Consider the following 21,807-nt stretch of genomic DNA (forward strand, 5'->3'; position numbering starts at 1 on the left):
ACTGTTTGGAGTGGGTTAAATATTTCATGTGCCACTGAGGCTGCCCTGCTGAAACCTATTCTGCTCTCGGCACACAAGCCCATCTATTTCTGTTCCCGTTTGTTAAATATTAACCACACATTCCCACTGTCTCATCCAGTGTGAATAGGTGTAAGTGTGTTTATGTTTGGGAGACGGAGACGCCGCGCATGAAATCTCTCTATTTGTGTGTTGTGTGTTTGTGTGTGTGTGTTTGTATGCATCAAGTGTTTTAGAGGTGTGGATTTTGGCTTAATCTGCTTGGTGTCACAATAATAACAAAACAAACTCACGCTAGCTTTTTTGATCCACCATTTTTTTTTTTATATATTTAAAAATGTTTTATAATAAGCAGTAATTAATTCTGTATATTACAAAGGCAATTGTTGTTAAACAGTTACACCAATAATTTAAAATTAAACTATTATTGCAAAGTTAAATACTATTATAGCAGTTACCTCAGTTAGCAGTGGTGACAAAGCAGCAGTGTTTTTCCATGTGTGCTATAGAGAATGTAGATCCTTACCTTGTCTGAGAAATACTTCACATAAAACTCAGCTTATTCTCTGATAGAAAGCTGATAAAAGTCTTGCTCTCTCTCGCTGTGCTGCAGCACTAATAAACCAGACTTGCTATGAGCGGCCATCTTGTCCGCCCGGTTTTTTAAATAAACATTAATAAGAACAAGGACAAAACATACAAATGGCCAAATGAAACCTTCGTTAAATGCATCATCTCGGCCAGACTAGAAAGGGGCAGTAGCCCAGGGCCCTAATTTTTTGGGGGGGACGGCTCAAAGGTATTTGTATATTTTTAAACATTAAACAATGTTCAAGTATTTGAAAATTATTTAGTTATAGTCAGTTAATTTGGGAATAGCGTGGAGTTTTTAGCTAGAGTATTTATTATTAAACTACCATACATCAATTATTACCTCCTCATGTAAAGGACTACCTATTACTGTAATCTGCATTAGTAAAATCACTTTTCCTTAGTGTATACACCCAAACTGGCTCCAGCCCAGGGGCCCACATCCTTGTAAACCCAACCCTGAGTATCACAAACAAGTCTATCAAAGTTCTGAAAATTTGCATCCCTTTTTCTGTAGTTACTTTAGTTTGTTTCACCTGTTTCCGTTTCTCTGCTCCTGAAAAGTAACTGACCTTCATAGCCAGTAGTTTGTTTAAATTTCCTCCTTGAAGATGAGAGGCTATTCTCCTGGTATCCCAGTTCCCTCTCCCCTTCTCGCAGGTTGGAGTGTACACTTGTGCTCGGTACAAAATCAAAATAAAGTGCAGTCGTATGTCTGTAGTGCAGTCAGCTTCTTGCTTATCGATTGGTGGGGTTGAAGTAAAACGCGCAGAGTGAAATATAATTTCTACACCGAAGCTTAATTTCTTACATCGTACTTTTAATTGTTGAGTGCTTTTTATCAAGAAGCTTGTCTTTTAAACTCTTTACAGTTTCACCATTTATTTGCAGTTTTAGTCTTTTTGTGTGAGGCAGGGATTATCCTGCCCAGTGTTGCAAACCTGTTGCAACTTTTCCTACCGTCTAGTTTATAAAAGAGAACAACTTGGCTACTGACGTTTTCTGGGGTAACCACAGATTCTAACTTGAAAGCTCATATCCAGCTTATTGCTGTCAATGAGCTTTTTGCCATCTTAAAGGGCCAGATGCAGCAGTCCCTCCCAGCTGCAGTCCAAAGAGGGGATGTTTACCTCTCCACATACAGAGACCAAGGACGTTTTCACAAATGATGATGTCTTTTGGTGAGTTTCAGTGACGTTTCTTGGCAGCAGCATTTCTTGCAGGGTCTGTCACGGGACGTTTCATACAGACCATTCAACATTTAGTGCACAGTGTGTGGATATACTATAGCAAACATTGATATTTTAAATGTACATCAGACTTTTAGAAAGTCTCAATTTTACAACCAGCAAATTTCTACAGTTTAATTAAAAAAAGGGTTTCTGCTAAAAAAAAAAAAAAACTAACTGGGGAAAAAAAGTAACCGGAGCAACTTTTTATTTAACATCATGACAGGTGTTTTGCACATTGTGAGCTTTAGGACAGATACTAAGACTTTTAAAGGGGCATTCCCAAACCTTTCCAGCGATAATAAGTTTAAGTAGAATAACAGAACTCGTCTTATTATCCCATCTTGCTTAACTCAAGAATATATACCTTTCCGTAAAAATGCATTCACAAAAACAAAACAAAAAAAATCTTTATTGTTTTCCTGACTCAGGTAGAAGAACACAGTGAGAATCCCCCTGTGCCACTGATGCAATGCTACCTTTTTTTTTTTGTGCGAACCCCTCTCGCCGGCCCGCGCCAGACAATTAACGAGAGTGTTTTGTTTTCTGGAGGCTCGGTTCTCGTGAAAGTCAGCGTGATGAAGCTCTTGTTTTTTATCTTGACCTTGTAGGAGCCTCCATCACCCTTCCAAATTAATATTCAAAAGCCCTTAATTAAAAACCCGCCGCCCCATCCTTCTCTGGAGCAGGATAAACAAATCCGGGGCTGTGTTTGTTCCCTTCTGGCCCATCCCATACTCTGTTTTAATGATTTCACTTCAACCTCAGAGAAAGGGGTGGTAAAAAAAAAAGATGCAATGTGGCACAATGCAGCAGAATGTGACATAAAAAGATGAAGACAAGACATAGCTGCGGGTGAGTGAGGAGAGAATGGGAGGTAGCGAGGGTTGAGGGGGTTGGGGGGGGGCTTGGCGGGGTGGTGTACAGTATCTCAGAGTTGTAGTTAATTACAAAAAGCATTAATGTTTTATTAACCCCTTTATCAGTAATTAATCACGGGTCTTTGATGTAAAGTTCAGCTTACAAAAGCACAAGAAGGGGGAGAAAAAAAGATCTCTCATCCGTATTAGCCCATTAAGCTGGCTGGTACGGACCAGTCTCGCTAACTGCAGAGTGCAGGACAGCCTCCGCAGGCATTAAAGCATTTGTTTTGACAGCGCTGTTTGTTTTCTACTCCCAGAAGCCATTGCAGTGCACCTCGAACTCCCACTAGTCTCTCACCAAAAGAGCCAGTTTGCATTTCAAATATGATGGAGCAATTGCATATTGTACACAAAAATTCTACCTTTCCCACCTAATGCCTGCCTGCATTTCTTAGCTACGTGTTTTATCCGACTTGAGGACAAAATGAGATTTACTCCCCCCCCCCTTTTACAATGGTAAAGTCCCTGTTTTTCCTATTCTTCTTCATTCTATGATGCTTTTTGACTTTAGACTATCATTGTATAATACATACCTCGTGGTACTGGGACCGTTGTGGCAGCTGTTTAACAGGAACAGTTATTTTGCAGTAACACACATTTCCAAACTAGCTGCTCAGGAGACTCAAGAACACACAGATGAATCTGTCGTTCAAACACATAAAAGGTATTATATAAAACAAAAACCCAGAACAAAAATTGTTTATGCATGTCCATCTCATGAACACAAACTGCTCTTCATATGATGCAATTTTTGTTTGCTCAAAGATAATGCCAAAGAAACCCAACTTTCTCCAATGCACTTTCTCATTTAAAGGTGTTATTTGTAATTGTATAGACTGAGTCATTTTACAACATTTCTTTTTATATTTTACCTTTTTCTTTTAACAAAGGTTGATCTTCTTGAGGCAAAGACTCTTGATTTCAAGAGAAACGTGATTTTTAAACAAACATGAAAACTGTGCAGTCTTTACACAGCTAAGCCAGGAGCCGCGTGTGCTTTATAAAACACTAAGATCTTTACATTTTGCAGATGATGTGGTTCTGTTATGATCGCCAAGCCCTGATCTTCGGTTCGCTCTGGTCACAGCAGCTGGGATGAAAGTTAGCTTCTCCAAGTCTGAGGCTCTGATCATTTATATTTTAACTAAACTTATACCGTTTTTTTAAAACCACAATCTGAGTATACAGTGTAACTTCTACCGTCTTTAGCTTTTGCTTAGCATCTTTCAACTCCATTTTGTCACTTGTTGTAACCTGAGTTTGAGACAAGTGCAAATCATCTGGGATGTGTGATTGATGGAGACAGAGCTTTGTGACAATTTATCATGCAGTTTGCTGTGCTTGTTACAGTCTAATGAACGCCGGCACCTTTCTTTCATTCATTCAACAGGGTAAGCTGCCAAATCGTCTATTTAGACTACAAGAAGTAGATTGACAGCACTTTATGTTGTGCATTCTCGTTACATTGGCTTATAAAATGGAGTCCGAGCCTGACCCGGCGGTCAAACAAATAATTTTGGCCCAGCCATACCAGAATTTCGGGTCAGGTTCAGGTCCAGGTTGGGTCATAAATCTAAACTCTACACCATATGTTGTGCGTCCAGTAGAATATTTTATGATGCAAAGACCATGTGCTGGTCTTGTTGACGATTGATGGAGATTGACAGAAAGACTGGAGTTGGATGTGCAGAAATGAGGGTTTTTGGACTGATCTACCGAAATAAACTCCACCTCGTAGGATTACTGGACTCACCCTTAGCGTTTCAGTGAGTTCAGTAAAACTCCAGGTCGAGGTGCTACTCCTCTGGATTGAACAAAGTCATATGAATTGGTTTGGTAAAATAAAATGTTCAGAAACCTCCAGTGACACTTTGTCTACTGTCGATAAGATTTGTTGAAAATCCTCCAGTTGCATTAAGGCACACAATTTCAGGCCCAGATTTGTATATATATATATATATATATATATATATATATATATATATATATATATATATTGGTGTGTGTGTGTTTTTTTTCCATTATCGTGGGGCAAGAGGCGAGGTACACCCTGGAAACGTCTACTTTTAAAGGCTGTTCATAAAAGCTAGCCATGAGTGCCAATGAATGTGCATCGTGCTGCGTTTTTTGGTTACCATTTAATAACTTCAGTGTGGGCTAAACATACACTTAAGGATTTGAAGAACGTTGGAAACAAACATGTTTTTTCCATAGCTTGAAGTAAACAAAGGCAGTTAAAACAGCAGGACAGAAACCTCGCTGCCAGCTAGCCTTTGGCGCACGCTGTCACACTCGTATAATCACTCAGCACTGTTCAGTCCACTTGGGTAAAACACACCAGCAAACATAATATCAGGTAGATTTCAAGGATGGTGTAGACAGAACACTCTCACATCACTGCCTGTCTTTAATAAGAGGCCGGATGTAGAAATTAATCCCTAGCTAAAGCAATTTCAAGCTAGAAAACCTGAAGGAGCACTAACTGAACTGACATAATGAGTCTATGGACATGTGGACTATTCCTTTAAGGAATAAATTCACTGATTTTAAGTGAAGCTTAATTCAAAACCCTTAAACTAAGTTAAATAAATGAAACTTACTTTCACGTCCAGTGTTTGGTATCGGAAAGCTAAATATAGATGACAGGCCTTGAAAATATAATTTCACACATCTGTACATATTTTCATAATTAGATGACCTCTGAATGTCATTGGTAGTACAAGATTTTATTTAGGGGCATTTCCGATGTTTATTTCAAAAACCACAAAGACTTTTCCTTCAGTCTTTGCAATCATGCTCTGCTTTTTGTTCATCTGTTATACATCTTAACAAAATATAAAGAAGTGTTTGTTTTAGTGGTGATATGCAACGTAATATACATAAAGCACAGATGCTCAGTCCTGTTAAATTCCCATCAATCGAATGTAAATATTTTCTATTTAAAAAGAAATATAAAGAAATATAATCCTGTTGCGTCTTCCTTCTACTTTATTATACACTACTTTGTGTTTTTCTATCACATAAATCCCACTACAATACATTGACACTTGTGGTTTATAACATTACAAAATGTAAAAAGAAAGAAAAAAAAAAGTGGTATGAACACAAGCGACAGGCCACTGTCTCTTTCCACCTATGACCCCTGCCTCTCTGCCTCTCAGGGGGCCGTCTGGGGTGATCCCGGGGTCAGGGGGTGAAAGAGAGGCCAGCTGGACTATGAGAGGGTGATGATGAGGTCAGCAGACCCAAGAAACTCTGCTGTCTATTTGTGTCCCTGTGTGGTGTGTTTGCGTGTTTCTGTGTGTGTCCAGTGGGGGGCCGAGGGGCGGCATGCAGGGGGTGCTGGAGTGATATTCGGGGTGAGAGTCAGGTCAGGTTGCCTGTGTACACCGAGGCCGGGGTGTGCTGCACGGGTCACCCACTGGTCACCGAGGAGCTTCCTCCCTCCTCTGGTGCCTTCCCAGTGGCTAATTATTACCCCTTTGTCCCACTCGAACAAACACTCCCAGTTAGCAGCAGATGGATTGGCAGCCAAGATTGTTAGAAGAAAGTGAACTAAATGCTCCTCTCTTGTTTTTTTTCCTCCCACCCACCACCACCACCACCACCTTCCCCAATCCTGAAAACGCAGGCATAAACACACATGGCTCCCTCCCCGTCCCCACACACCTCCCAATCCAGGCACACTCCCTTCTCTGCAAAAGTACAACAAGACACTAGAGGCCATGTTACCATTGTTGATGCTTTTGTTGTTATTGCTTCTGCCTGCCTTGATTAAATTAGGAAATCCTTTAAGTCGGCAGAAAAGAGGGGAGCGTTGTTTTATTATTAAAGAGGAAAGAGACACCCCGGCAAACGTTGCGCCGGTTAATGAGAAGTACAGCACAGTGCTTCAGGACTTGAAGATTTCAATAACATGGCACACCAGAACACTCCCCACCCCTTTACCCCCCACCCCCCAAACCTCAACACTACCCCGCCCTTCCACCCCTCTGTTGGGGGGATAATACAACCCCTCACCCCCTTTCTCCCCCAACTCTCTGTCTAGTTGCTCTTTCCTTGTTTTCCTCGTTGGCAAAGCAGGCTATAGGTGCTGTCTGAGAGACATATGTAGTTCAACAGTCTGTAGTTTTTTTTTTTCTTTTTCTCTTGTTGCCTGTAAGCTCCCCTTCTGTTCCCCCTCACCACCCCTCATCCTTCCTGGGGTTTTTACACATAAAATTTGCCTGTTTTTCTTTTGATTTCACCATGATATTTTAATTGCATGGGAAGACATGGATTTGACGAACGCTGTTGTTTATTACAACAAAACCCTCTGTGGTGGTGTTTTTTCCAAATTTGTGCAAAAGTAAACTACTTACAATGTGAAGTAATGATGATAATAATGAAAATATTATAATAAAAAGAGGGAATGTCACAAATTTTCCAAAAGAACTCAATGAGTAAGTGTGATTTTTGTTGAGGCTTTATTATTGGTTGGTCTCAACAATTCCAATTGGCAATTTTGTTTTAATTTATTTATTTTTGTCTGTAACTAAAATCTGTATTTTTGTCTGTAACTAAAATCCAACATACCACACTAAGAACTAGAACATTTTCCTATTGTTACTATTTATCCTTTGGGAACAAATGGCAAAAAAAAGGTGCAAGGTCTTGCATTCCAGTTTCACCCGATATCCTAAATCAAGTTGTAATCCATGAAAGCTGCACTCTGCTCTCCACAAAGGCACTTTTACTAATATCCACGACTTCTAAAGGTGGAGCAAAATGAAAAGTATTCTCTTAACAAGTTCCCTAAATTCTCAAAATAAGCAAAACGGTATGAATTCAAGATTTGAGAAACCTTTACATGCTGAGCTATTTTGCCCTTCTTTCGAGTACATCCACTGCCCTTTCCACATCTACTATTAGCTTACATGAAGGAGATTTCTGCTTCAGCAGCAGTTGCTAAACGACAGATTGCAACGCTGCCAAGAAGGAATCCAAACAGAAATGCCAGTTCCAGAAGAATGAGGATCTCGTCTTTTATTTTCTTTATTTCTGTCACACAGATTGTCGCGTAGGTGGATGCCACTGGCAAGGCAAGGTCACAGTCGCCGTGTGGATTTAGCGTGTGCATGCGCTGATTTTTTTTTCTTCTTCTTATTTTTTTCGCAAATGTGTTTTAACTTCTGCTGTTCAGAGTGGGAAGCAGGCGCGTTTCATTGTGCATGAATTTGCCAGAGTGTGAGCGGCTGCATCTGTTGTTTAGAGGGTCGTGTCAGATTGTGGCTCCATCAGACATACTGCAACTGCACAGCCTCCTACACGAATGCTGTTTTCCCATACAGCCGACACCGCGTGTGTGTGAGAAACGCACAGCGTTATGTTTACGTACACACACTGGTAGTCTTTGACCAGGGAAAGCAATAAACAGACAGCAGTCTTAAAAACATGCTCTTGATCGCTTAATGTGTCTAATCTCCTGAATGCGGTAAAGGAAACTAAGAATATATCATTATAGCTGTCTGTCAAAGGTGCTACTACCTTTGTTTGTAGTGCCTTTAATATGCTGTCTGTGTTTCAAAGCTAAAATCAGAATTTTATCACTTCAGAAGAATCCTGCTTTCTCATACTTGTGCTAATTTCAGTGATGTATTACACATTGTCAGGGTCGTAGGAGACAGAGTGACTGAATATAATATTTCTCCATGAAGTTCATGCTGGTTCCAAGTGAAAGGTGTCAGAACAACTTTCACTTGTCACTTAAGGAGCTCCGTATGCAGATGTATCATGGTGACACCGATGACATCTTTTCACATTCAAAAGAGCCAACAAAGACATCAGAAATGTGAGGTAAGACAACAACAGTCCAATGAGTGTTTTTTAATGCCACACTACGTATTTGTTACTCAACTTGGAAGCACTCAAAGTACAATGGGAAGAAAGTAAGGCAGCAGAGGCTATACGTTGCTTTGCAAAAAGTTACCTTGGGACACCTTGGGTCCTGATGCTTGTCATATAATGCTTACCTAGGTATTGTTGTGGACTGTCCACAACCTTTCGTGGAAAGGCATTCACTGACTTGCTTAGTCTTGATTTGAGAAGGATTTTTGGTGTTGACTTGATCAGCAAATTATCAAGAGCTCAATCCAGGCCAGGATCTGTGGGACATGCTGGACAAGTCCAATCCAAGCAGGCCCCACTTCACAACTTAAAATACCTGTTCTGAACATCATGGTGTCAGATTTGACAGCATACCTGTAGGGAGTCATTGGAGCTGGTCATTGCTTCAACAAGTCAGGTCTTTTTTAGAAACGAAAGTCATAGACACTGTTGGGTAGGTGGTGGTGATATAACATTGCACTGATCATGCATAATAAATTTATGTGTAATTAGTGTGTTTTCCACATCTTTACCACTATTGAGGAAATTTTACACAAGGCCAACTAAAATACTGGAGTAGTAATACTACATAATTTTAGTCTGTTCTATGTTTTCTGCAGCCTGTATAAAAAAAACCCAACCCCTTGGAAACAGAGAGACTCAAAACACAACAATTTTGAAAAATGATTCCTCGCTGAAGGCGTGGTCTCTTGTTGAAGTTTTAAATGATTGGATGTGATTTTACTCAATGCTAACGTTTGGCTCGATGAAGCGTTCCGTAATGTCTAAAACAGTTTTCTTGCACCTACTGTAGACGCTCAGTATTTGGAATCATGGCGAACATGGACTGAATGGCTTTCTTCACTTCCTCCACTGCCAGGAGGAAGTGAAGAAAATACATGGAAAATATATACTTGTTTACATTTTTTGCACAATTTAAGTGACTGACACAGCTTCCTTAATTAGCCTAACAATTAAGCTAACAGTAGAAAGCACCAGTAGGTAGTTTAATAAAGAAATACAAAGTGTTGAAATTATGGTAACTATACATTCTAGTCTTATTATCAGCATATAGTGAGTTTCATGTGTAAAATAAAAGGGAGCAACCTAAATCATACAATGTTTAATTGTCCCCTGGAGTGAAGGGTGAGAAGAGAAAAATGCGACTAAAGCAGCTAAAGCAGTCAATACTACAGAGGCAAAAAAGCCCCCTTTTACTTTTTCTTCCTTACTCATTCCACAGCAAGGTTATCAGTGAGATACAGTGCCAAAGGTCAGACAGGACTCCTCTCTGTGAACCCCCGACCCTGTCGTGACCCCAGGACAATAAGATTCATCAGGCTGATTTTCCTGCTGAGTTCACATAGGTCATCTTCTCTTCAAAGACGCGCTGAGCTCCCGGTAGCCACTCAGGTCACTGTTCCTGAAAGAGCCACTAAGCTTCCGGCCGCACAGAAAGGATACGCACCGCATAAAAACGAACAAAAACCAGGGAAAAAAAGAGAGAAGAAAAACAAAGCAGACAGTGACACAAATATTCGGTGGATCTCTGGTGTTTCAGGTTGACAAATCTGCAGAGATCACCCCTTGACCTTTTGGCCGAAGCGGGCCTTATGGGTAATGATGATACTGATGGCTTGACAGCCATCTTACCCGGTGGCCATCTGGAGCAGCTGACATGGTGGCTGATTGAGAAGGAGACTTACCACTGGCCATGAATTGATTTTTTTTTTCTTCCTTTTTTCCTATGATCCCACCCCTCCACTCAGACTCAGGAGCTCTGAGCAATGTGAACTCTGACCTTTGATAGTTGAATTGGAGGTCACTGTCAATGCCTTTTTCACCGTCTTTATCACATCTGAACAACAAAATATTACCTCATAGCGTAATGTTATAAACAGACGTCTGCTTGGCTGGTTACTGTGCTGCTTTTTTCTGGATTAGACATTTTTTAGCTTTTATTTTTTTTAAACTAAAGTAAAACATGTCCACAGCATAATGCTAATTAACACCACCAATGTTTTCTCAGTTACTGGTTGGAGTGGAGCAGAGTGGATGATGTGCAGGGCGAGATGTATGTCTCCATATTAACCAGAATATTAAACCTACTTCTCCATGTTTTCTTTTTTTATTACTCTTTCCGTCTCTCTATGGTGATTCTTCCTCATCTCCTTTATAGAGCCCAGATTCATGGAGTGCAGAACCATCCTGCCTCTACCGTGTTTTACTGAGGTGTTCAGGGTGCAGTGTGAGTTTTTCCCCCACATGTTCCATGTCGTGAGAAGATTAAAAAAAATCTACATCTTGGCATCACTGAACTGGAGGACCTTGCTCCTCATATTTGTTGGCTCACCTGATGATGATCAAGACTTAAATTCTCCAGGCTGAATGATTCTTTGATTGGTGGTTTGACTTTTGATAAGATCAAATATGGTTGTTTATATCCAGTCTGTCTGACCTAATGACTCCCTTCTTGTGACAGGGAAGTGATCTGATGATCAGGGGTTTTTTTTGGGACTTCTTATGGCCTTTTTCAATAATTCAATTCAATAATTTCCTGTTTTTACCCCTCATCTGTAAAGTAAAGGAGCTAATGGTTGTCAAGTCAACGGATTCTCCCACCAGAATCCCAGTAGGTTGGTTTTCTGACTGAGTGTTTCCCCATAACTTTAGGTGTCTTGCTAAGGTTTGAAGCTGTGCCTTTCTCTTTCTATTTCTTGTGTGGTTGGATCGAGAGGGCCTGACTACCTTCGCGAGGCTCTATAAGAACAGATTACCTTCCCTCAGTCTCTCGTGGCTCAGTGTCATCCCCAGTAGTGATTTCTCCTTTTAGGAAACCTCTACTTCATAAGTAATACACCGCTGATCTTCTGCCGATTGCGCATGTCGAGTGTGTGGAGGAGCAAAGCAGGTTGTAACCATTACTAGCTCTGTTGCAACACCCACTCTCCTCTGTCCTCTGCACCCCCACTCCAATTGTTGCGACACCTCTAAAATCCAGAACCGTCCACGCCCCTTAAACAGACACCTACACATACCACCGCGGCTGTATAGTGATCCCCATAATCCGACAGGCTCCGGCAGTGACTGATAGCTATTGTTGCGTCGGCAAGCTTTTGTCATCTGACAAAGAGATGTGGTTTTGGCCCTCATCCCTCTGCATCATCCTCTTCCTCAGCCTCTCTCTCTCTTTCTTGCTCTCTCACGGGGATATGCAGGGGCCTTCTGCACCCCTATCATGATGAATGATGGCGTCTTGAGGATTGGCGGGAAGGAAGAGGGAGGTGCTCTCAAAGACCGTCTTCATCCCAGGAAACCCGTAAAAAGCTTAATGGCATAAAAAATACTTCAAAACGCAGTTTGTTCGCTGTCAAAATCGAACAAACGAACTTGATTAAAACGCTGAATGAGATGTTGACTTTACGGCACAAGCGTTAACCAGCAACTGACATGTTTTTGCCGCTCAGACGATTTTATTTTAATTTTTCTTTTTTTTTGCTCATTTTGCTTGTTTATTATCATGATAATGAAGTCACAGTGTCGATGTCATCAGGAGAAATCTAGCATTTTGGCCTGGTTCCACTGCTAATGTATGCAAGAGTTGCTTCCCCCCCCTTAACGTCTCTGCCAGGGAGAAGCTACTAACCAAAATGGCTTCTAATTGAGCGAACTAGAAACAATAAAAACACAAAGACCTGACATGAGATATATGAGATTCGGTGAACATTTTGTGGAGTTTTAAAATGTAGCTTTGAAATTTGCTCCTTAATATGTTCCTGTGATCACCAAACCACTGTGAACGAAAAAAAGGGGGGGCTTTGTTTTTCTTTTCTTTTCCTTCGTGACAGCAAGGATTTCAATGTAATGAGTGGGAGTGACGGAGCACTACTGACAAGCTTAAAGCACTATAAATGTTAGGACAATGCGAACTGGCAGACTGAATGCGTGTGATTTCGCTCTTTTGAAAGGGAAAGACACATTTTCTTTCCGCTTTCCTCCCTTTCTTTATTCTTTTTTTTTTCTCCACTCCTGTTTTTTTTGTACTCGTGCCATTTGTCTCAATGGCCCCTCAGTGCACCGTGGGGAATAGCAGCAGCACTTGCGCCATGTGTGAGACAAAGAGAAAGGTCTGTTTCAACACCATCAATCCCGCAATCCCACACAGTGACGAGCGAGAGATAGTCACCATCTGTGGACGTGTTTCTCATCACTTTGCCGAAAAGTAAAAACTGCACCAAGCAAAAGTTAAAAGTGTGAACGCCTCAGTGTGGCGTTTTGTCTAGGTGTTTTGGAGATACCTCCCACTATATTCCGCCTTGCCTTTAGTTTTAAATAGCACGGCATTTGCGGCGCACGTCCACACGCGACATGGTGTTAAGTCTTTTTGCATGTTTTAAAAACACAGTTTTTTTTCCCTTTCCTCTCTCTGCACTTCCGTGTCACTCTGCCTCTGCTGTCTGCTTTTCCCTCATTCCCTCTTTTCCTTCATTCCCTGTCCCTGGCTGCAGCACAGCAGCCATTAGCTTTACAAATCCAGCCTTTGATCTCTGATTTGGGCGGGTGCCTAGGAAAGGAGGGGCACTCCGCGTGTGTATGTGTGTGTGTGCGGTTGTGTGTGCGCGTGCGATCGTGCGTGTGTGCATCGAGCTGTCTATGTAGGCCATTTGAGGGCTAGCTGGCACTGCAGAGGAGGAGGGTTCATGACCGGTCCACTTCTGCCGAGGTATTACAGAGGGAGTCGATTTCCAGGGAAGAGGCCATGATGATAATGCCTGTTCATTTGCATTTGTACTGAGCGAATAAGCAGCCTAATGGTTTAAATATAACTCACTCATGGCTCACTCCTAACACCGGTTTCTCGTCCTCAGACCACAGTCTGTCCAACATCCTACCCTGCAAGATGCTTTCCCTTCACTTACCTTACCCTTCACAGACTCTTGTTCGGTCTCTTAGCGCCTCATCTGTGAGGTTACGTGTCCATGCGCTACATTACCAGGCTCTAATCACTTCTTAGGTCTTTGATAATTGTGAAGGAATTTGAATTTGTCATAGACAGCTGTTATTACGCGTGCCAAATGTGTCTGTCGCGGGTCATTACCATGTCCTTTGAATACTGACTTAGGTTTTATTGGTTTGTTCTCACTGACATGTCTTAGTCTTTTCAAAGGAAAAAACTTTACTGACTTTACTCTAATCTTCATAAATGTATGATTTTGAGTGTAATCTGATGAAAAAAAATTTTTTTTGGCAGTTTTAGATTGATTTAAGGACTATATCAACATTTGAGGTTTTTAATAGTACTGGACGGATTGATTTGAAATATTGATGATGTCGATACCAAGTCGGTATCATTATCAGATTACTAGCTTACTGGCTTGATAAGATCAATACTTAAGATTCCCTCTTAAATTTTTTATGTTTGTATTGTAGCTGTTCTACCTCAAATATATTTTTTGATTATCACTTGAATGATTTGAACAGTTATTTTCTTTTCAGTTTAAGCTAATATATTAAAGTATTTTGTGGACACCTATAAACTTTCTACAAATTCTGTTTTCTAAGACGTTTTATATGTCAAACTTAAGTAAAAAGTATCGGTATTGGCGATACTGACCCATTTATTTTCTTGGTATTAGATCGATACCAAAATATACAGTATCGCAGACAACTATACTAGTCTAAAACAAATGATCACATCTACAAAAGTTAGCTCAATTGGTTGAGTTCTTGAGTTTCAGACTTAAGCTGTACTCAAGCAAATAGCAGATTGGCTGAATGCACTTTTCTAGTCATCCTGACACTATCCCACTCACTGAAGTCCATTCATTCATGCATTGATACACAGATAAGTATCTTGCCCTGGAGCTTACAACATGTAGCAAGAGGAAGTTGGAATCAGACCCACAACTTTTGAATTGCAAGACAAACGCTGTACTCACTGACCCAAAATAAAGACTTCAGACGTGACTTGGACTCGTGATTGGAGTTTCGAGGCTTATATTCAATTTTTGCCTTATGTAATCCGGAGACTATGCAAGCTGGTGAATAAGCTGCAGACTGCAGCTCTGACAGGTGAGGCATTACATGCCATGTTATCGTCTGAATGGATGCACTTGATTTACTAGCCGGCGATTTTCACAAACTGAGTGCTGTTGATGGTTAATAACAATCTGTTCATGTTTGCTGTAGTTTCATAATTTTAACCGTGCAGATGTTAAACTGAACTCAGTACTGAATCAATTTGGGTTGCATCAGAAAAAATGGAACTTATTCGCTTGCTATTAAGATACCTGCATAATAACCCATTTGATGCTCAAGTGGGTTATGATGCACTTGAGCGTCATAAATAGCACTTCCTATTTTGTTTGATTGGAAATCTGATTAGATTTATTTTCCACCCTATCAATTTTCAGTAATTAAAAGCAGCTCATCAGAGGTTTTTGAATACCAAATTAAACACAGAGTTGATTTAACAATTCTGTTTTCCTGTTACAACCTAATCATATTTATTTTAACATTTACAAAAAGCATTAAGTTTAAATATGCATTTCTAATAACTTTGTGTTTCCATACTGTCAAATTTCAGCAGAACAACTTGATCTGTATGTTTGCACATGAATACTGAGATAAATTACCAATGATCAGTTATAAAAACAGACACTAACATTAGCCTAGCATGTTAGCTAGCATCATCAGGAGGGAAACAAATGCTTGTTTCTTGACCACTGTAGGCATATATTTCCATATCTTCATTCTAATGAAAGAAATATGAAATATGAGTGAATCAACACTGAAAAATGGTTAGGCAGAAATATTGAATCCATGTTGAAGCCTGACATTTAAATGATCCAAAAAGTGGTCGGTGACTTGCATGTTGAATCAACGTTAGATTCTGTCTTTAAAATTATGTATGGCTATATATCCTTTATGACTGTCAGAACAACAGTCTGTCCATGGAAGAACAGCCTCCATGAGGTAAACCCTTGTACTTTATGAACCAGCGAAACTGTGAGCTGGGTTAACTTAAGCTTGATTCTGGTTTGGTTGACTTGGGTTTGGGTCTCCTTGGTTCCTTGGGATACCTGCCTCATTCTCTGATGCATAACAAAGCCGCTTCTTGACAGACTCGCTGTCGTCCTGGTCAGTCAGCTTTGGTCAAACTGCTGAGCAGCAACTGAAAAACACAAAAATAAGAATGAGGAACACGGAGTGTTTATCCAATTCAATTTTTCATCCTCTTTAGTTGAACACCAAGATGGCTGCCACAGCAGACACACCCACATGGTAATACACATTTCAGCAGTACGTTGATGCACACAATGTTCACATTTGCACACTCTGTAGCTAAAATAAAAGGTTAAGGAATAACTTAACAAGAATTAATCCTTGCTTGTGTAGCATGATGATGTTCTGTGGAAACTGGTTAAGACGAAATATCTCTTACTATTAAGAGAAAAAGATAGCAGCTGATTTTGTGCATTATTTGTTTTGCTTTAGACCGATCAAATCTCCCACAATAGCACACAAAGAAAGAGTACATTTCCACCAAAAAAAAATTAAAATTTGGGGAAGTTTTCTAGAAAAAGCAGGGAAATTTCTGATTTTGAAAAGTTGAAAATTTGTTAGAGAAAACTCAAATTTTGAGATTCATCTCAGAATTTTTATAGAAATAAAGACAATTTCTGAGTTTGAGAAGTTGGGGGTAACCTAGAATTTTTTTATATTAATCTTAGAAATTTTCTAGAAAAAAAACATGGAACTTTGGACTTTTCTAACTCAAAGTTCCATGTTTTTTCTAGAAAATTTCAGATTTTTGGTGGAAATTTAGTCCTTTTGTTTCCATCTACAATCGCCCTGATATGATGCCTTACTCATGAAGTTGTATGAGTTGAGACACACATCTTCTTGTATATCTGTTATTGGATAATAACAGATATTATTGGATAATAACAGATATACATTTTCATCAGATTTCTGTGCTTGAACACCGTCGACCATTAGTGGCCTGCATTTTGGAAGAGCAGCACCTGTCCTCCCCATCCTGTCCTCTCTCCTATCGTACATCCATCTGTTCATCATCCTGGCCTTTTCTCCTCCTGTTCTCCGCTTCTCCTGAGAAGTAATGAATGGCTTCCCTCACTGCGGCGAATTCACCTGTTTCTGCTTCATCCTTCCTCCGCCGCATTAAGTGGGGATTTATGGAGGCGGCTTCCCATTGAACAAAACCATTTGTCTTCCAGTTTGGTTTAACAGCACTCTTTATTCCCTGCAGATTTAAGGATAGCAGGCCAGGAGTAGGTTGGTGGGGAGGGGGCAGTGCCATTAAGGCCTAAGGCCCTCCCAATTTCGCTCACGTTTACTTGGCGAAGGCAAACAGCCCTGAGCAGTCTGCTCCTAAAGAGACCTCTGTGAATAGACGGACGCCTGATGGATCAACCGTAGTGCTAACCGATGCAAGAACACCATCTCATTTCAACCTGTTTAGCTTTGCAATTTAAAAGCAACTTGAAGTGCTTTGAAAAAATATGTATGCCCTTTCAACTTTTCCTCTTATTAAATTTTATTTGGATTTTATGAGAAGTGTGGTAAGCATGTGTTTGACCCCATGAGGAAACAGCCATTATTACTACCTTTTGTTGCAATTACAGCTCCAAGTCTTTTGAGGTATGTCTCTACAAGCTTTGCACATCCAAGCACTGAAATGTTTGCCTTTTCTTCTTTGTGTCCTAGTTCAAGTTCAGCCAGAATAAACTTGAGCACGTTCCAGTTCAGTTGGACAGCAGGGTCTTGGTGAGTTTGAGCTCTTTCATATTTTTTTAACGATGGGTTGAACGGGGTGATTTTCAAATTTTGCCATAACCTTTCCCTATATTTAACTCCTGACCTATGTGGGGTTCCTCTTGGTCCTGATGATGCTCTTTGGCTCATGTTCATATTCTAATGCCCTCTCAGGCCTAGAAACAAATTTTTATGCGTTTCAGCTTCTCATCCACACAAAAACACAATTTGATATTACTGCAAATGATTATTTATAAAAACTCCAACTAAGTGGAGACATTAAACAACTCTGTAGTTGCATGTGTACATGAGAAAACAGAGGTTTAGGGCCCTGTGCATTACAGGCTGCAACAAATGATGCACCAACATGTCCACATACTTGTTTTGACATAATTTCTAATCAACATTGTCTTGTGTTTTATTAACGTTCTATTCTAATAAGATATTTAAAAGTATTTCTACCTTTTGTATGTCTGTCTACACTGATGAACCTCCTGGCACCATGTTTAATTCCTAACAGGAAGCTGTGGTTGTTTTGAAGCATTCTGATTGGCCGATGTAGTCTTTAGCTTTGGGCTACACCGCCCCCTATGGGTTTGGCATGTTTAAAACAACGCTCAGGGTTGGATTTGTGAGGGTTCATGTCTATGAAAACATTTGTGAAACCATTCTCATGTGTACAACATTGCCTTTTAAACCAAAATGGCAGAGATATTCATTTTTATTAAGACCCGGCTGGGTGTGTACAAGGCCTAACACACCTGGGAGGCCTTTTATCGTTGGACTCTACTAAATTATTAGGTAACTTTTACAGGTAATTAAATGTACTGGATTTTTTTTTTTTTAGTTGTATCAAAGTAAATAATCTGAATGCAAAAACAAGGTAAAAAGTTTTCAAAACTACTTACCTTTCCTCCAATTATGACCTTCATGTTGGTTTATCACAGAAAAAACTCCAATAAGATAAAATTAAACAAACATAGTAAATACTTTAGCAAGGCACTGTAGAGTTCGAAAAGCACTTAGAAACACACAAGTAAAGTAAGGCAAAGTTGCTGCAAAGACATTTGTTTCTAAAAGTCCTTTATAGAAATTAAAGCAGCAAAAATGGTGGAGTTTTGTAATTATTTGGTGGCAGTGGATTTTTTTTTTCTTTTTTAAATGCCAGTGACTGTGTCATATAGCTGCATTAGCGTCTCATTACTTTGGAGATAAGGGAGAAGATTCCTTAATGCCTCTTGACAGGCCATGATGTAATTACACAGTGTTTGTTGCGAGTCTACATGATAATTTGTGTTTCCAAGGGATCTGTCATGCGCTCGGGACGCCGGGTACATAAATGATTCAACCCCTCATAAATGTCCTGATTGAAAGCAAAGCTGTTGCCCGGACTCCAACTCCAGCATCTCGTCATCGCCGTACCTTGTGGCCTTAAAAACAGAAACACAAAAATAAACACACACACACAACAACAACAAAAACAAGAAGAAGAAGAAGAAGAAGAAGAAGAAGAAGAAGAGCACACACACACACGCACACACATCACAGCACCCTGGCTTGGCACCGTGAGGCAGAATTATGCATGAAGCTGTGAGAAAAGCTTACCTTTCCCTTCTTGCTCTCTAACCGTGTGCGCGTACGGAGGGGCGATTGAGACGGGGGCGAGCGTGATGCGGGAGAGAGAGAGAGAGAGAGAGAGAGGGAGAGTTTAGCGTGTCTGTGAGATTGCGCGGCGGATCCCCAGAGGCCGCAATTGTTGTTGAATTTACCCGTTCCCACCCTCTGAGCTCGACCTAACAAGGCTGCGCTGCATCTGCATGGGGGCTGTGGAGTTTATGTTCACGGCGGAGGCTGTTTGAGAACGGCGTGTGAGCGAGTTTGGGGGCGTTGATTTTTCCCTTTATTTTGTTTCTTTCTTTCTCTCTCTCTTTTTTATTTTGTTTTGGACTATCTGTTTTGAAATCTGTGCGGTGGGCAGGCGATATTAAAGGCAGAGCGAGGTGTTCCTGCGTAGCCGCCGGGCCCGCTGCGCCGCTCCAGCGTTCAGACTGTGACCCCGGCCTTTGGGTGTGTGTGTGTGTGTGTGTGTGAGTATGTGTGAGTATGTGTGTGTGCCTTCATTCTCTTTGTACACACTTCCAAAGATATTTTTGCTCTCCTCCACTTTTCTCCTCTCTTTTCCTCCCTCCCTTCCCTTCTTGTGTTTCTTACAGAACAGAGACCCAGATACTAAAAATCGCCCCTGGTTTATTTGGCCTGTCTCCGTCTATCTCTTTTTTTTTTGTGTCTCTGTTTTTGCAGTGTATATCTCCTGATTTTCTTCCCTCTCATCTCCTTTTCTTTTTCTCTTGTATTTATCTTCAGCAAGTGCTCTCACTTTTGCGATCAATACAATTTATTTTTTTATTTTTTTATCTTTTTTGCTTGAAGATCCTGGGGCCGATGTGAGAGGCGCCGGGGGATTTTTGAAGTTAAAATGCTAAACATGTTAAACAGCAAAGATGTTTTGAACATTTGGGAATCATCGGAGGGATGTTAAATGTCTGATTTTTTTTTTTCCTGGCCTCCAGCTGCTTACTGTACATGCATCCGATGTTATAGCTTTTTAAAAGCTCTCTTTGATCTTCCTGTAGTGTTTTATATCATATTTTTTTACATCCTGCATTTAAATCCATTAGTGAATCACTAAATCAGGGATCTAACAGCTGTATTTAGAAAAATGAACGTGTGATATGCATATTTTCCTATTTAGAAATTTACTTTGAAATCAGCTTGCTTCATTTAAAAGCAACACAGAACCACTTCTCACTTGATGGGAGATTTTTTCCGCCCTTGATTTGTGCAGAGACTAACTTACTTTTTGAAATTAAAAGTTTTGTGCATCAAAAAAAAAAAAGATCCTAACAACTGTCCATGGTGGGTTTTCAGAGATCAGAGTTTGTATATTTATGATCTGAGGGAGTTTATGAAAGCCTCAGATTAAACGTGTCATCCTGAAGCCAGGCAGTGTTTTGCAAAAGTATTCAGTCCCGTTCAAATTTCTCACATTTTGGTCAAGTTAGAACCACGTCGGTGTCTTTCAGTTAGAATTTAAACGATGTATGAACACAGACTGTGCATAATTTGAACATGTAAGAGTTTTTTCTTTACTTAGAAAGAAAAATCTTCAAAGGGTCATGTGCGTATGCCAGGTTCTTGAGTTGCTGCAAGTCTTTCTGGGTATGTCTCTATCAGCTTTGAAAACTTGAGCCCATTTTTCTTTCCTAAAACTCTCAATTTCAGTCAGACTGATTGAAGAGACATCAAAAGTATTTCTCTGCTGGATTTAGTGTAGGTCCAGACTTTGACTAGACCACTTTAACACATGAGTATGCTTTAAGGTAAACCATTTATTTGTTTACGGACCTTTACCCCACAATTATACAGTAAAAATATATATGTATGTATATATTTTTTTTTGTAAAAGAGGCTTTTAATCCTTATCTTTTATCTTCACATTTATTGTGTCAATCTGTCACCAAAACGTCCAACAGGACACATTAGGACCTTCTCGTTGTGATGTCTCACATTATTCCAAAGGTCAGAGGTTAGGATTACCTCTGACCTGTGAAGGACCTTTGTAAACCGCTTAGCTTTGTAAAATATTTGACTCATAAGACATTTATGAACACTTAAGCCGACAATGACACATAATGCCGTGGCACAACATATCTTTACCTAAGGCTCATTGGGTAGAGAGTTAACCAGAGACGATCCCCCATCTGTTGGCATTTCAGTATTCACCCATTCACATATTCATGGATTTTCCTGTGGAATGCAACTCCAAATTATTTGTGGAAAACTTGCCTATTCTAGATAATATTTTCCATAGAGAAAAACTTAAATATTGGGAAGCTGAAACACGGAGGCGCAGTACCACTCGACACATTATGAGCTGACGTTTGCAAAGGCACCATTTATTTTCCTTTGGGGCTGATTGGCTGTACCCCCAAGAAAGCAAGCGACACTGTTCGTATTATCTTCTGACGCTAAGACTGTTTCCACTGTCCACATGAATGCATGTTAAGGTATGTTTGGTGTTTGAAATATTAAAACATGATCCCCCTAACCTCGGGCGTTCAATTGTTGTGGTGAAATGAATTTTGGGCATTTTTAAAGTACAGAATGATTTTTTTTTCCCCCAACAATTTTTAAACATGAATCCCCACCATCTTGAATTTTATTCAGGAAAACCTAAAAAGAAAGAAAAAAGTACAGCACAGCCGGAAAACTGTAAGAATTTCTTTTTGTTATCATCTGTGATCATCCGCTTTCCACACCACACAAACCCTCCTGCTAATTCTTGATTTTTCAGCACCTGTTTGTTGCACTCCTATGGTCAGATGGACAGGTGGAAGGCTGCT

At 40.2% G+C, this 21,807-nt stretch overlaps 1 long non-coding RNA gene across 3 annotated transcripts in view; it reads left to right on the plus strand.

Moving 5' to 3' along the window:
* LOC103143084 (uncharacterized) overlaps window positions 1-21,807 on the plus strand; it is a 132,490-nt gene that overhangs the window by 49,759 nt on the left and 60,924 nt on the right. For all 3 annotated transcript variants that reach the window (XR_476752.2, XR_001663254.1, XR_001663250.1), the window contains one exon: window positions 17,357-17,416. This is a non-coding gene — a long non-coding RNA (uncharacterized LOC103143084). The remainder of the gene's footprint in view (window positions 1-17,356; window positions 17,417-21,807) is intronic.

The sequence above is a fragment of the Poecilia formosa genome, unplaced genomic scaffold (genome assembly GCF_000485575.1).
Source record: "Poecilia formosa unplaced genomic scaffold, Poecilia_formosa-5.1.2 Scaffold0, whole genome shotgun sequence".
In the NCBI taxonomy this organism is placed as follows: domain Eukaryota; kingdom Metazoa; phylum Chordata; class Actinopteri; order Cyprinodontiformes; family Poeciliidae; genus Poecilia; species Poecilia formosa.